Raw genomic sequence first — 15620 nt, 5'->3', positions numbered from 1 at the left:
ATGGGATAAATGGGAGATGAGCAAAAAAGGGCACTTGTTGTAATGATAATGTTATATGCAAGTAATGAATCACTAAATTCTACCCCTGAAACTAATACACTATATGTTAATTAATTATAACTTAAATAAAGCTTGAAAGAAAAAAAAAGTGTTCATTTAAAAAAAAATAGGAATACCCAAAAGTTATCTAAATATTCAGTAGAATTTTTTGCAACAATATACCAATCCTGGGCACCTGAGTCAGTAGGACAGATTGCTCAGTCATTTAAGCATCTGCCTTCCAACTCAGGTCATGATCCCAGGGTCCTAGGAGGGAGCCCACATCAGGCTTCCTGCTCAGCAGGGAGTCTGCTTCTCCCTTTCCCTTTGCCACTCGCTCTGCCTCTCCCTCTACCCGCAGTCTCTCTCCCTGTCAAATAAAAAAATAAAATCTTTAAAAAAAAAAAAATAAGAAGAAGAAGAAGAAGAATATACCAATCCTACGATTCACATGGTATTGTAAGGGAACCAAATCATCAAATAAAACTGAAAAAGAAGAGCAAGGTCAGAGGACTCACACATCTCAATTTCAAAACTTACAACAAAGTTATAGTTATCAAAACAGTGTGCTGCTGGCATAATGATAGACATATAGAACAATGGGATAGATGTAAGAATCTAAGAATAAGCCTATATATTTGAGGCCAGTTGGTTTTATCGATGATGTGAAGACATCCTAGGGGAAAAGAATAAGCAAACAAGTAGTGCTGGGACAATCAGACATCCATAGGCAAAAAAAAAAAAAAAAAAAAAAAGGAGTTGGAACTCAATCGCACACCATATACAAAAATCAACTCAAAATTGATCAAATATCTAAATATAGTACCTAAGATATAAAACTCTGGGATAAAAACATAGAGGTAAATCTCCATATCTTGGATTTGACAATGTACTCTTAGATATATCTTCAAAAACAGGAGAAACAAAAGAAAAGAAAAAAAAAGATAAACTGGATTTGTCTAAATTAAAACACTTTTGTGAACTAAAAAACATTATTAAGAAAGTGAAAAGACAGTCTAAACAATGGGATAAAATACTTGCAGGTCATATATTTGATAGGGTCTAGTATCAATAATAAAGATTTTTCATGCCCCAACTACAAAAAGACAAAAAAAAAAAAAAAAAGCTAAATTACAAGCAAATAACTTGAATATACATTGTTTGTCTATGCCAAACAACATAGACAAGTAGAAAACAAGCATTTATTATTAGGTAAATGTAAATCAAAACCACAATGTGACACCTCTTCAGATCCATTAGGATGACCCTAAATACACACACACACACACACAAACAGACACACTAACAAGTGCTGGTAAGAATCTGCAAAAACTGGAATACTCACATATTGCTGGAATTGTAAAATACGGCAGTCACTGTTGAAAATAATTTGGAGCTTTCTGAAAAAGTTAAATAAAATTACCATATGATCTTGCAATTCCACAACTTGGTGTACGCCTAAAAGACAGTAAATACCTGTTCATACACAAATTTGTACACAAATGTTTATAACAATACAAATCACAGTAGACAAAGATAAAAACAACCCAAATGTCTATCAATGGATGAATAGATAAACAAAATGTAGTATATTCATACAATTAAATACTATTAAACCATTAAAAATGACATACATGCTACAATGTGGATGAAACTCCAAAACACTATGCTAAGTGGAAAAAGCCAGACAAAAAAGTCACATATTTTTTATCCTATTTATTAAATACCCAGAATAGATAAATCCTAGTGGTAGAACACAAATGTAACTTCCAGGGGTTGAAAGCTGAAGGTGTGCAGAAAAGCAGAGCAATTTGCTTAATGGATATTTATAGAGTAAAATGGACATTTTACTTTGAAGTGAAATGGATAGAGGTGGTGGTTGCACAACACTTTATTTTTTTAATTAAATTAATTAATTTATTTTCAGAAAAACAGTATTCACTATTTTTTCACCAAACCCAGTGCTCCATGCAATCCGTGCCCACTATAATACCCACCAACTGGTACCCCAACCTCCCAAACCCCCACCACTTCAGACCCCTCAGATTGTTTTTCAGAGTCCATAGTCTCTCATGATTCACCTCCCCTTCCAATTTACCCCAACTCCCTTCTCCTCTCTAACACTCCTTGTCCTCCTTGATATTTGTTATGCTCCACAAATAAGTGAAACCATATGATAGTTGACTCTCTCTGCTTGACTTATTTCACTCAGCATAATCTCTTCCAGTCCCATCCATGTTGCTACAAAAGTTGGGTATTCATCCTTTCTGATGGAGGCATAATAATCCATAGTGTATACGGACCACATCTTCCTTATCCATTCGTCTGTTGAAGGGCATCTTCAACAGGGCATCTTTCCACAGATGGGCGACTGTAGCCATTGCTGCCATAAACATTGGGGTACAGATGGCCCTTCTTTTTGCAGCACCTGTATATTTTGGGTAAATACCCAGGACTGCAATTGCAGGGTCATAGGGAATTTCTATTTTTAATTTCTTGAGGAATCTCCACACTGTTCTCCAAAGAGGCTGCAGCAACTTGAATTCCCACCAACAGTAGAAGAGGGTTCCCCTTTCTCCACATCCTCTCCAACACATGTTGTTTCCTGTTTTGTTAATTTTGGCCATTCTAACTGGTGTAAGGTGATATCTCAATGTGGTTTTAATTTGAATCTCCCTGATGGCTAGTGATGATGAACATTTTTTCATGTGTCTGATAGCCATTTGTATGTCTTGATTGGAGAAGTGTCTGTCCATATCTTCTGCCTATTTTTTGATATGATTGTCTCTTTTGTGTGTGTTGAGTTTGAGGAGTTCATTTTAGATCCTGGATATCAACCTTTTGTCTGTACTGTCATTTGCAAATATCTTCTCCCATTCCGTGGGTTGCCTCTTTGTTTTGTTGACTGTTTCCTTTGCTGTGCAGAAGCTTTTGATTTTGATGAAGTCCCAAAAGTTTATTTTTCCCTTTTATATCCTTTGCCATTGGAGACATATCTTGAAAGTTGCTGTGGCTGATATCGAAGAGATTACTGCCTATGTTCTCCTCCAGGATTTTGATGGATTCCTGTCTCACAATGAGGTCTTTTATCCATTTTGAGTTTATCTTTGTGTATGGTGTAAGAGAATGGTCAAGTTTCATTCTTCTACTTATAGCTGTCCAGTTTTCCCAGCACCATTTATTGAAGAGACTGTCTTTTTTCCACTGTATATTTTTTCCTGTTTTTTTGAAGATTGATGGACCATAGAGTTGAGGGTCCATATCTGGGCTCTCCACTCTGTTCCACTAATCTATGAGTCTGGTTTTGTTTTTGTTTTTGTTTTTGTTTCTGTTTTTAGATTTTATTTATTTATTTGAAAGAGAGAAATCACAAGTAGATGGAGAGGCAGGCAGAGAGAGACAGAGGGAAAGAGGCTCCCTGCTGAGCTGAGAGCCCAATGCGGGACTTGATCCCAGGACCCTGAGATCATGACCTGAGCAAAGGCAGTGGCTTAACCCACTGAGCCACCAAGGTGCCCCTATGTGTCTGTTTTTATGCCAGTACCATGCTGTCTTGGTGATCACAGCTTTGTAATAAAGCTTGAAATCAGGTAACGTGATGCCCCCAGATTTATTTTTGTTATTCTACATTTCCTTAGCAATTTGGGGTCTCTTCTGATTCCATACAAATTTTTGGATTATTTGCTCCAGCTCTTTGAAGAATACCAGTGGAATTTTGATCAGAATGGCCTTAAAAGTATAGATTGCTCTAGGCAGTATAGACATTTTAACAATGTTTATTCTTCCAATCCAAGAGCATGGAATGGTCTTCCATATTTTTGTGTCATCTTCAATTTCTTTCATGAGTGTTCTGTAGTTCCTCAAGTACCTTTACCTCTTTGGTTAGGTTTATTCCCAGGTATGTTATGGTTCTTCGTGCTATAGAAAATGGAATCATTTCTCTAATTTCCCTTTCTGTATTTTCATTGTTAGTGTATAAGAAAGCCACTGATTTCTGCACATTGACTTTGTATCCTGCCACGTTGCTGAATTGCTGTATTAGTTCTAGTAGTTTGGGGGTGGGGTCTTTTGGGTTTTCCATATAAAGAATCATGTTATCTGCAAATAGAGAGTTTGACTTCTTCATTGCCAATTTGGATACCTTTTATTTCTCTTTGTTGTCTGATTGCTGTTGCTAGGACTTCTAATACTATGTTGAACAAGAGTGGTGAAAGTGGGCATCCTGGTCGTGTTCCTGATCTCAATGGGAAGGCTGCAAGCTTTTTCCCATTGAGGATGATATTTGCTGTGGGTCTTTCATGGATATATTTGATGAAGTTCAGGAATGTTCCCTCTATCCCTATACTTTGAAGCATTTTAATCAGGAACAGATGCTGGATTGTGTCAAATGCTTTTTCTGCATCAAATGAGAGGACCATGTGGTTCTTCTCTCTTCTCATATTAACTTGTTGTATCACATTGATTGATTTGCGAATGTTGAACCATCCTGGTAGCCCAGGGATGAATCCCACCTGGTCATGGTGGAAAATCTTTTTAATGTGCTGTTGGATCCTGTTGGCTAGGATCTTGTTGAGAATCTTAGCATCCATATTGATCAGTGATATTGGTCTGAAATTCTCCTTTTTGGTAGGGTCTTTGCCGGGTTTGGGGATCTGGGTAATGCTGGATTCATAGAAAGAGTCTGGAAGTTTTCCTTCTGCTTCAATTTTTTGAAACAGGTTCAGGAGAAGAAGTGTTATTTCTTCTTTGAAAGAAGAAGGTTCCGTGTGCACTTGAGAAAAATGAGCATTGTGTTGTTTTAGGGTGGAATGTTCTGTATATATCTATGAGGTCCATCTGGTCCAATGTGTCATTCAATGCTCTTGTTTCTTTATTGATTTTCTGCTTCAATGATCTGTCTATTTCTGAGAGAGGCGTGTTAAGATCTCCAACGATTAGTGTATTCATATCAATATGACTCTTTATCTTGATTAACAGTTTTCATAAGTAATTGGCTGCTCCCATATTGGGGGCATAGATATTTACAATTGTTAGATCACTTGGTAGAAAGTCCCTTTAAGGATTATGTAGTGTCCTTCTGTATCTCTGACTACAGTCTTTAATTTAAAGTCTAATTTATCTGATATGAGAATCGCTACCCCAGCCTTCTTTTGAGGCCCATTGGCATGAAAGATGCTTCTCCAACCCTTCACTTTCACTCTGGGTGTATCTTTAGGTTCAAAATGGGTCTCTTGTAGACAACATATGAATGGGTCCTGTCATTTTATCCAATCTGCAACCCTTTGCCATTTTATGGGTGCATTTAGGCAATTCACATTGAGAGTGATTATTGATAGATACGTTTTTATTGACATGGAGTTACCTTTGAAGTCTTTCTTTCTGTAGACTGTCTCTATATTTCTGTTCAATGTTATTCTTAGGATTTTTCCTCTTTTATAGAACCCCCCCTTAATATTTCCTGCAGTGTCAGCTTGGTGGTTGCATAGTCTTTTAAGCCTTGCCGGTCTTGTAAACTCTTTATCCCTCCATCCATTTTGAATGTCAGTCTTGTTGGATAAAGTATTCTTGGCTGCATGTTCCCCTCATTTAGTGCCCTGAATATATCTTGCCAGCCTTCTCTGGCTTGCCAGGTCTCTGTGGGCAGGTCTGACGTTATTCTGATGGGCTTCCCTCTATAAGTAATGAGCCTCTTTGCCCTGGTGGCTTTCAAGAGATTATACCTACAATTATAATTCCTCAGTTTGACTATCAAGTGTAGTGATTTTTTTGGAATGTATAATCTTGGGTGGAGACCATTCAGCCTCTAGTACATGAACGCTGGTTCCACTCGCGAGATTGGGAAAATTTTCATGAAGGACTTGTTCCACTATATCTTCTAGACTTCTTTCTTTCTCCTCCCCTTTAGGGATTCCAATAATTCTGACATTGGAACGCTTCATGGCATCATTTATTTCCCTGATTCTGTTTTTGTGGTTTCTAAGCTGTTTGTTCCAGGTTTCCTCCTGATCCTTTCTCTCTGTTTGTCTTCCAGATCACTAATTCTATCTTCTGTCTCAGTTACCCTAGCTTTGAGAAAATTTAGATTAGATTGGAACTCATGGAGAGCATTGTGAACCTCCTCCCTGGTAGCTTTAAGCTCCGCCCTCACATTGTGAACATCCTGTCTGGTCGCTTTCAGTTCAGCTCTAATCAATTCCATTTGGTCATCCATGGCTTTCTCCAACCTAGCTATTGCCTGGATAATTATTAGCCTGAATTCCCTTTCTGACATATTGTCTATGTTGATAGCCGTTAGCTCTGTTGCAGAAGGTCCATCCTCTGTATTTTTCTTCTGTTGGGCATTCCTCCTCCTAGTCATTTTGGTGGGAGATGACTGAACAGATGTAGCTGGATTTATCAACTGTGGTGCAGTCAAGGTGCACCCTGGAACACTTCTGAGCAATCAGGATTCCCCACCCAAACGAGAGACAAAAGAAAAGAAAAAGAAAAAATGACAGAGATAGAGACAGGAAAAAAAGGGAAGATGAAAGAGAAGGTTCAGCCCAGATGGGCCCCAAGGTAAGATTTATGAAGTAGACAAACAAAAAGAGACAAAAAGACTGATACAAGTATATGACAAAAAAAATTTATATATATATATATATATATATATATATATATATATATATATGCAAAAAAAGGAAGAACCTCGTCAAAAAGAACCCCAAGTGTAAGATTTATATGTGATCAGGACAAACACCAAAACACAGAAACACTGGTGGAAGAAGAAGTTGGTAGAGTTCTTATAAATTCTCAGTGTGTGCGAAAAAGGTTGTTTTGATTCTTCCTGGATGTATCTTGATATTTTTGTTAAAGGACTCAACTTTCCTAAGATAAAGGGGATTAAAAATTGGTTTACCTATAAGGGTAGTATTGATTGGGGAAAGGGAATTACTTTGAAGTTTAACTCTATATGAATATTAGAGGATAAAAATAAAAAGGAATAAACTAGACTAAACTAAACTACAATTTTAAAAAAGGAATTCAACAAATAAAAATGCAAAAGAAAAACATAGGTGTATGTATCAAAAAGTTCAGGTTAGAAGAATATTATGGAATTTGATGTACTGTACAGCTCGCTGTGATGGTAAATAGGTTAAAAAAATTACCTATGTGTAAAAAAAAAAAAAAGAACCAGAATAGTGGGAATGAGTAAACAATAAAAGTTTTCCTATGAAGTAGTGGTTGTTCTCTTGTAGTCTTTTTTTTTATTTCTTGGTTTGTTTTCTGGGGGAGGGGACTGCCACGTGGGTTTTCAGTCAATGATGTTCCCTGAGTTAAGTCCTCCTGCCCCCCTCAAGGGGGTGGGCTCTGATGAAACTGGACTTTTTCAGACTTTTGTTCTCTGGCGGTTTTTATGTTTGTTCACTTTTTTTTTTTTCTCTCACTTTGACCGCTTTTGATGGTTTTTGTAGTTTTAGAGGAAAACAAACCACACCCTGATCTTCTTCTCAGAGAGAAGCCTCAGTCTGGCTGCAGAGCCTAAATAAGTTCCCCCTTGGCCACTGGCAGAGCAGATTCCAAGTCACGGTCCCTGGGGACACAGGATCTTTTGCTTGTACCCAAAGCCAAGGCAGTGGTGGCTGTCTGGGAGCTCCGGACTGGTTTCAAGCAGCAATCTCACACTGAGATTTTCCCGCTGGCCCAGGCTGGGAGTGCCCGGTCTTGCTAGGTCTGAGTGCCCCGCTTGTGCACACCTCTTTCAGGGGCGGCTATGGATCGGGCGCGTCTCAGGCACTGAGAACGGGGCGCAGGTCTGAAAGCACCAGGCTGGGCTTTTGCGCACCTCTGTCAGGGGAGAGTTTGGGGCGCGCTGGTTAGGCTTTGGGAACAATGGCACGGGTCAAAGAGCGCCGGCCGGGCCTTTGTACTCTCTCAGGGGAGCATGAGGGACCTGCGCTCGTATCTCAGGCTTTGTAGTAGGGCTCCCGCGTTCTGCCGACCTGCGTGACTCCCATCCCCTCACAGGAGCTAGAACCCACTCCAGCGCGCTGGCAGCTTAGGGACCAAGACCTGGTTTCTCCACCCACACTCTCTCTGCCTCAGTGCCAGGGGAGGCTGTCCTGGGACCTGGGACTTAAGCCCCTGTCCCTAGCCGCCCCCATTCCCGCAATTTCCCCCCACAATCCTTTGCTCTTTTGGAGTGCTTTCAACCAGTCTCCAAGTTAATGCTAGTCCCCAGACGCAGGGCACTCTTGCTCGTATTGGGGTATTACTTTCCAACCGGTCGCCTCTGGTGGCTCCCTCCCCCTTTTGTTTATCTTCTGATATCAATCCATGGTTCCCACTCTGCTTTACCTGCCCACTGGCATCTTCTGCCCCTGTAGAGATCCAGATGTGTATAATTCTGATTTTAGGCTGATTTCATGGGTGAATGGAGTTCTTTGGTAGGTAATCAGCTCACTTTGGGGTAACGACTGAAAAGGCCCCTCCTCCTACTCCCCCGTCATCTTGTCCCCCTCCTGCATAACACTTTAAATGTACTAAATGCCTTTGAATTGCTCACTTCTAAAAAATGGTTAATTTTATGCTAAATGGATTTTATCTCAATAAATGGGAATTAAGTGGGGCACCTGCTGTGATGAGCACTGGGTGTTATATGCAACTAATGGATCATTGAACATTACATCAAAAACTACTACAGCAGATAACTGAACATAATTAAAAAAATAAATAAGTAAATGAGCGGGAGAAAAGTAAAGGAATGGAGAAATATACACTAATCAAAAGATAGCTGGAGTAGCTGTATTAATTTCAAACAAATCAGACTTCAGAGCAAGGAAAGTTATCAGGAAAAATAAGAGATGTTATATAAAGTGACCAATTATCAAAGAACTGATAACAATCTTTGACAAGTAAACCTAGCAAAGGAGCATCAAAATACAGAGACAAAAAATCAACAGAACTACCAAAAAAAAAAATACAACTCACTATTATAATGGAAATTTCAATACCATCCTTTCAGTTATTGATAGGTCAATCAAATCAGATATAACACAATTGAACAACTTGATCAAAGTGGCAATTACAGACTACTCCAAACAGAAACTGAACACTTATTCTTACCAAGTCTGGATGAATATTCACCAGGATATACCACATTCTGGACCATAAAATGCACTTTAACAGATATAAAAGAATAAAAATCTTACCCAATCTTTCTCAGATCACAACGGAACTAAGCTAGAAATCAATAACAAAAACATAGCTGGGATATATTTGGAAATTAAATTTATTAACTTCTAAATATTACATGAGTCAAAGAAGTATAGAAAGAAACTTGAAAACACTTTGAACTAAATGAAAATGCAACTTTTCTGTGGGGTGCAATGAAAGCAGTGATTAAAAGGAAACGTATATTATTACATAGATATGTCAGAAAAGCAGAAAGAACTAGAGTCGATAATCTAATAATCGAATAAACTCACTTTACAGAACAAGAGGGAAAAAAGACATGAAATTCTAAAGAAGCTAAAAGAAAAGAGTAAAAATTAGAACATAAGTGTATAAAATTGGAGGTAGGAAAATAATAGAGAAAATCAATGAAACCAAGAGTGGATTTCATTAAATATCAATAAAAATCATGGAATTCTAGCCTAGCTTAACAAGGATAAAAGAGAAAATGCATGAATTATTAATATCAGAATTGAAAAGGGGATTACTACTGCTGATTCCAGGACATTAAAAGGATAATAAAGGAATACAATGAACAACACTATGTCCACATATTAGTTAACTTACTTAAAAAGACCAATTCCTTGAAGGATATATATTATACAAATCAAAAGAAGGGTAAACATATCATTGAATAAACCTCTACCTACTAGAGGATTTAGATTGATAACTAATAACCTTCCAGATAAGAAGGTGCCAGGCCCAGATGCTTTCACGGGTGAATCCTACCAAACATTTAAGGAAGAAATGAAATCCATTATCCAGGTCTCACAGAAAATAGAAGCAAAGGAAATGTTTTTTAACTCATTCCATGAGATCAGCATTATCCTAATTCCAAAGCAAGTTAAAGACATTATGAGAAAGAAAAATTACAAATTAATGCAACATTGATGCAAAAACCCTCAACACAATGTTGGCAAATTGAATCCCACAGTATATATAGAATTACACAACACTACCTAAAGGGATTTATTTCAGATATGGTTCAACATTTGGAAATCAGTTAGTGTAATTCACCACATCAATAGACTAAAGAAAAAAATTCATGTGATCATCTCAGGTGATGTAGAAAAAAATTCTGACAATATAAAGGAATGAAATACTGACGCATAAAACAGCATGGATGAATCTCAAAAACACTATTCAGAGCCAAAAAAAAAGCCAGACACATAAGAATATATACTGTCAGATTCCATTTACATGAAACTCTAAAGAAGATAAGTTTAATCCATAGTGATAGAAATCAAAACAGTAGCTACCTTGGGTTGGAAGGACTGAGGGCAAATGGGCTTTAGCACTTTCTGCAGTGATATAAATGATCTGTGTCATGAAAAGACTATAGGTTACATGGGCATGTGCATTTGTCAAACTCTACACTCAAGATCTGAGCATTTACTAAGTAAAATACACATCAGTAAGTGTTTTGTAAAGAAGAATTGGACACTCTATAAAGGAATGTTAATAAGTGATTGGCATTGTTCTTAATTTTTTTATTTTTTAAAATCAGGGATTCTTTTATCAACCAATATAATTTGTAATTTGAAGAGTATGTATGATATAGAGGCTATCAGTAATTATTGATGGGTTAATAACAGAGTGGGAAGGTTCAAAGGTATACTTCAAATTGTCTTCAGTTCTGTGAATTCCATTTACTAAACAAAAATAATTTCTTTTCACAGTTATTCTGACAAGTAAATGATAACATGTTATAAAAACTGCTCTATTAATGATGATGGTGGTGATGGTAGTAGTAGTGGTCAGAGCTGTGATTGAGATTGTGCTGCATGTTGTTGATGCTGTTGAAAATCTAATCTCACCAACCATGGTGACTCCATTTTTCTGTGGGAAAAAAAAATCTTTGCCTCCATATCTCTTCTGTAAGTGGGTCTATATGCAAAACCTCCAAAGATGGATGGGAAATGATGGTACTATTCTGAAAGTCCTATAGTATTGTTAACAATTACCTTGGCCTTCCTCACTTACTCCACAGTGACAGAAGACAAAGAGCCGTTAAATATTTGTATATTCTGTTTAGGGCTCTGGTCTGACCAAGATGACTAACAATGTACTTCAATGTGTATGATATGTAAATTAATATGATATAGTCCTAGAAAAAGCAAATAAATTTTTGAAAATTAAATCCCACTTTTTAAAGATTTTATTTATTTGAGAAAGAGCAAGAGTAAAAGACCACAAGCAGGGGGAGCAGCAGAGGGAGAGGGAGAAGCAGGACCCTGAGATCATGACCTAAGTGGAAGGTGATGCTTAACTGACTGAGCCATCTGGGAGCCCCCTTAAATCCTATTTTAAATTCATTGAAGAATCTGGATATTTATTAATAAACCTGCCTGTTTCTTTTAGAAAAGTTCTAATGTTCACATACTGGTTTTGCTGAAAGATATGGACAATGTAAGTCTTCCTCAATCATTCTATAACCTTCACGGCCCTGGGATGAGCACTAGAGAGTAACAGACAAGTTAAGGGAACAGGTCCTGAACCTACAGAGCCCCCAAGGAACAGTAATTCCCCCAGTAATTCCTCAATAGTTCTCCAGCTTTCACTTGATATTTTTGTACTTTTCAAAGACCCATTTCTTCCACCATTCATGAAGTTTCCTAAGGAAGAAAAGGCCAGTAGCCCAGATACTCCTAAACCCAAGATAAGAATCTCATCTGTCTTTACTTACATTAGTTTTCTTATAACTCACAAAAAGGACTTAGGATATACAGGTGAGGACTATTGGGATTATAATTATTGAAATCATTTTACAAATGAGCAGAGAATGACAGATCTGAGCCCAGAGCAAATTCTCCTAACTCCAAGGTGAGCTTCCTACCCACAGTTCTTGCCCCATCCTACTCATCCATCTCTGGAGGTAAACCAGTTATAACACAATATCACTCCAAAATGTCAGAGATACGATATCACCAAACAGCCTTAATTAGGAGACATAAATTCCTCTTTTTCCTCCAGAGCCTTTAAGTGGGAACATTAGAAGAAATCAACTAAAATGTTAAAGAATATTCAAATCAGTTTAATTAAATATTTATGGAGCAATTATTACTAAGTATAGAAGTTAAAACAATATTTTGAGGACCTCAGAGTCAAAAAAGCACAGAAAGCAAGTAAATTTCCCCCTAGCTGCCACATACAATTGCCGAAGTACACACCCCATTCCCAGGAGCAATAGTATGAGAAGGTTCATGCTATCCATGGCCCAGAGGCAGGAGGAGCAGGGCATCCATGTCAGTGTTGAGAGCAAATAGGAGTTCAGCAGCATCACAAGTGGGTAACTGGCATCTGCAAATCTGAGCAGTCCTTGAAAGATGAATTCACTGGACAGATTTGTGATTCTAATAAATACTCAACATGACTGGGCTTGAAGCAGATGGCCTGTTTCTCCTTCCATCAGCCCCGTCTAGACAACTCCTTGAAAATCACAGACTTCTTGACCCTGGGAGACAGCCACCCCTTAGTCCTCCTGGAAGGACAGTGATTCATGTAGAGGAGAGAGGGAAGGAGCCCATGCATGCCTCAGACCCCAGAACAAAAGGTTTAGGCTGGCATCAAGGCCTTGCCATATCAGTCCTGGAGGACCTTTCATGCCTAGAACCCAAGGCTGAGGCTACTGGCTAGGAGCTTATCAGTGTCCAGGCCCATCCCAGACCTCTCCTGGGAGACCATTACTCATGATCTCATCATCAATGAACCCCATCCAGACCTCTCCTGGGAGCACTACCCTTAGGCTCATCAGTACCCAGTCCCATGCCAGACCCCTCATGGGAGTCTACTGCCCAGCCCCATCTCAGATCCCATCCTGGGAGCCCACTGCCTGAGATCTCCTCTGTCCCCAGTCCCATCTCAGATGCCTCTTGAGCTCCATCCTTCCAGTCTAGATCTTTCTAAGTAAGCTCAGGAGGCACTGAGAAATCAATCACAGTGTGGCACAGCCCCAGAATATCTTTCTTCTCACTCTCCCTCCCACAGGTCTTCAGGCCACCTCAGTGCCTACCTCCCCAGGAAGCTCACCACAGATGCCCAGCTTAAAATAAATCAGAACCACTTGGCAGGCCCAAGCCACCTACTGACATCTCATGTTAAGTGTAGAATCTCCCAATGCCACTGAACGTCCTTTAAGACATTCATCTTTCCCTGTGGACTTGGTGCCAGGATGTTTCTTTAGATTGTGCTACAGGTAGGAGACCTGATTCAACCACTCCTAGAAGAGCATTGCTCAACTTTTCATCTCTAATCTCATCATCACCATCACCATATCACCCCCAAGGAGAGAAATTAAGTTTAATTTTGTGAGATAAATAAATGAGAACTGATAGGAAGAGAGTGGGAATAGGTAAGCAGTTAACAGAGAAGAAAAAAATGTCTAGGGACTACTCTATGTCAAATATACATTAATTTAATATAAGAAGAAAAAAATTAAATACAAAGGAGTAGTAATTTGTCATATAGAGTTGAGCTTTGGAGAACCATAAACCATTGTAATACCTAAGGTTTTTTGTCTCCTAAAGACCAATTTTTACTCCTTTAGGGACATATCACTGTGTTGAGATTCATGTCACACAGAGAAATTCCTAAAGTGAACATTGATGCTAAAATGAGGTCGGAGACCAGCTCTTTCCTCCAGCATGTGTCCCTGAGATCCACAGAGGTTGGCTAGTACCCATACTTCCCAGTATAGCCCCAGGATCAACATCTGCAGGCCCCACCTCCTCCCAGCTCTGGAAGAACAATTCCTCCCATTGCTCTACATCAAACTTGGTTTGTCCCCAAATTGCAAAACACTTCTGCAAGAGCAGAGAGAGGTGCTTCCAGGAGCCCAGAGATCTGCTACCTATGTTAGGAAAAAATCCTGCTGTCCCTAGGATCCTGCCCTGCCCAAAAAGCCATTGTGGTCACTTTGAACCTCTGATGTAAGACCCCTTCCCTACACAGATAGGCCATCCTGACCCCTGTAGTGTGGAGGGGGTTTATTGAATTGTGGAAGGGGGTAACAGCTCACTGTTTTGCAGTCCTCTAATTATTTACTAATTAAAAAGAACCACAGATATTTATCAAGGGACTGAATATATATTAATGGTCAGCATGGCTATTTGTGTGATGCTTTTTTGATGGGAAACTAAATATTACTTGACACTTTACCACAGAGCTTTCTGACAGGGCTTTAAACATCAATCAGTTATTTAAGGTCTCACATATATTGACTTTTTTTTTTTTTAATTACAGAGCTTTTCAGAGTAGAAGGAGTATAAAGCAGAAAGAATGAGCTCACCATGAAGAACACTCCATTTGTCTTAGAATTTGATCTATTTCCTTTCTGTTTTATTAAGACCTTGCTTTCTTTTACAGATCCTACAACCAGGTGACAGTTTGTTTCTAAGACACAGTATATGCTTATTTTTTTTTCCTCAGGGAAAAACCTTTAATTGGCATGTCTGGGATGGATGCAGCCTTCAGGAAAGGGCATGCAATCTGAGCAGTTTGATGTTGCTTTTGCAGAACACAAGGCCTCTGGACAGCCACCCTCAACCCAACCACCCACTCTGGTTGTATTAACAATGTCAAATCAAGGAAGGGAGTAACAGGACTGTGCAGAACCTCTTCCCAAGGGGAAAATGTAGAACCACACATTCGAAAATAGACCTACATTTATGGAAGCCCCTATACATACTGGTACTTTTGAAAACAGTAAATGGAGGAGGGACAGTGTTCTTTCACTCTAGAGAACAACTCAGTCCATCATCCAGTCAAGTTTATTTATTTATGAGCATCAAGCCACATCCTGGGCACTACAAACACTGCAAGTAAGGCAGAATTGCTGCCTTCAAAGGGCTTACAGTCTACATGTTAATGATACCCAATAAATGTATGAATAGAATAATTTCAGGTAGGGAGAAGCTATGGAAAAATAAAGGCAAGAGCTAAAAGCATCTCCTTATTTAGGATGGTCAAGGAGAGTTTTGCTGAGATGGTGGCATTTGGGACAAGACATGAGTAATGAGATAGGTGATTGTATGTGGAGGTAAAGGGAGATCATCCCAAGGGGGAGAAACAGCAGGTACTAGGGCCTTGAAACACAGCAGGAATGATCTCATCATATTTGAAAGATAACAAGAAGATCCATGTGGATGGGAATAAGGTTAGAGGGTAGGCAGGACACAGTGAGAAGGCTGAAGGCTGTGCTCTCTCCTTAATGTAACGAGATCTTGGAGTTGGGGCATGACAGGCTCTCCTCTGTGCTTCACACAGAGCACACTGATTACTAAACAATAATTGGACCATCATGCACAAGAGCAGGCAAAAAGACCAGCTAAGAGACTATTGTTGCAGTCCAGGCAGAAAATGTGGTCAAT

This window comes from Mustela nigripes, chromosome 3 (assembly GCF_022355385.1).
Source record: "Mustela nigripes isolate SB6536 chromosome 3, MUSNIG.SB6536, whole genome shotgun sequence".
Lineage (NCBI taxonomy): Eukaryota > Metazoa > Chordata > Mammalia > Carnivora > Mustelidae > Mustela > Mustela nigripes.
The sequence above is the reverse complement of the archived record's forward strand: the minus strand, read 5'-3'. Positions refer to the sequence as shown.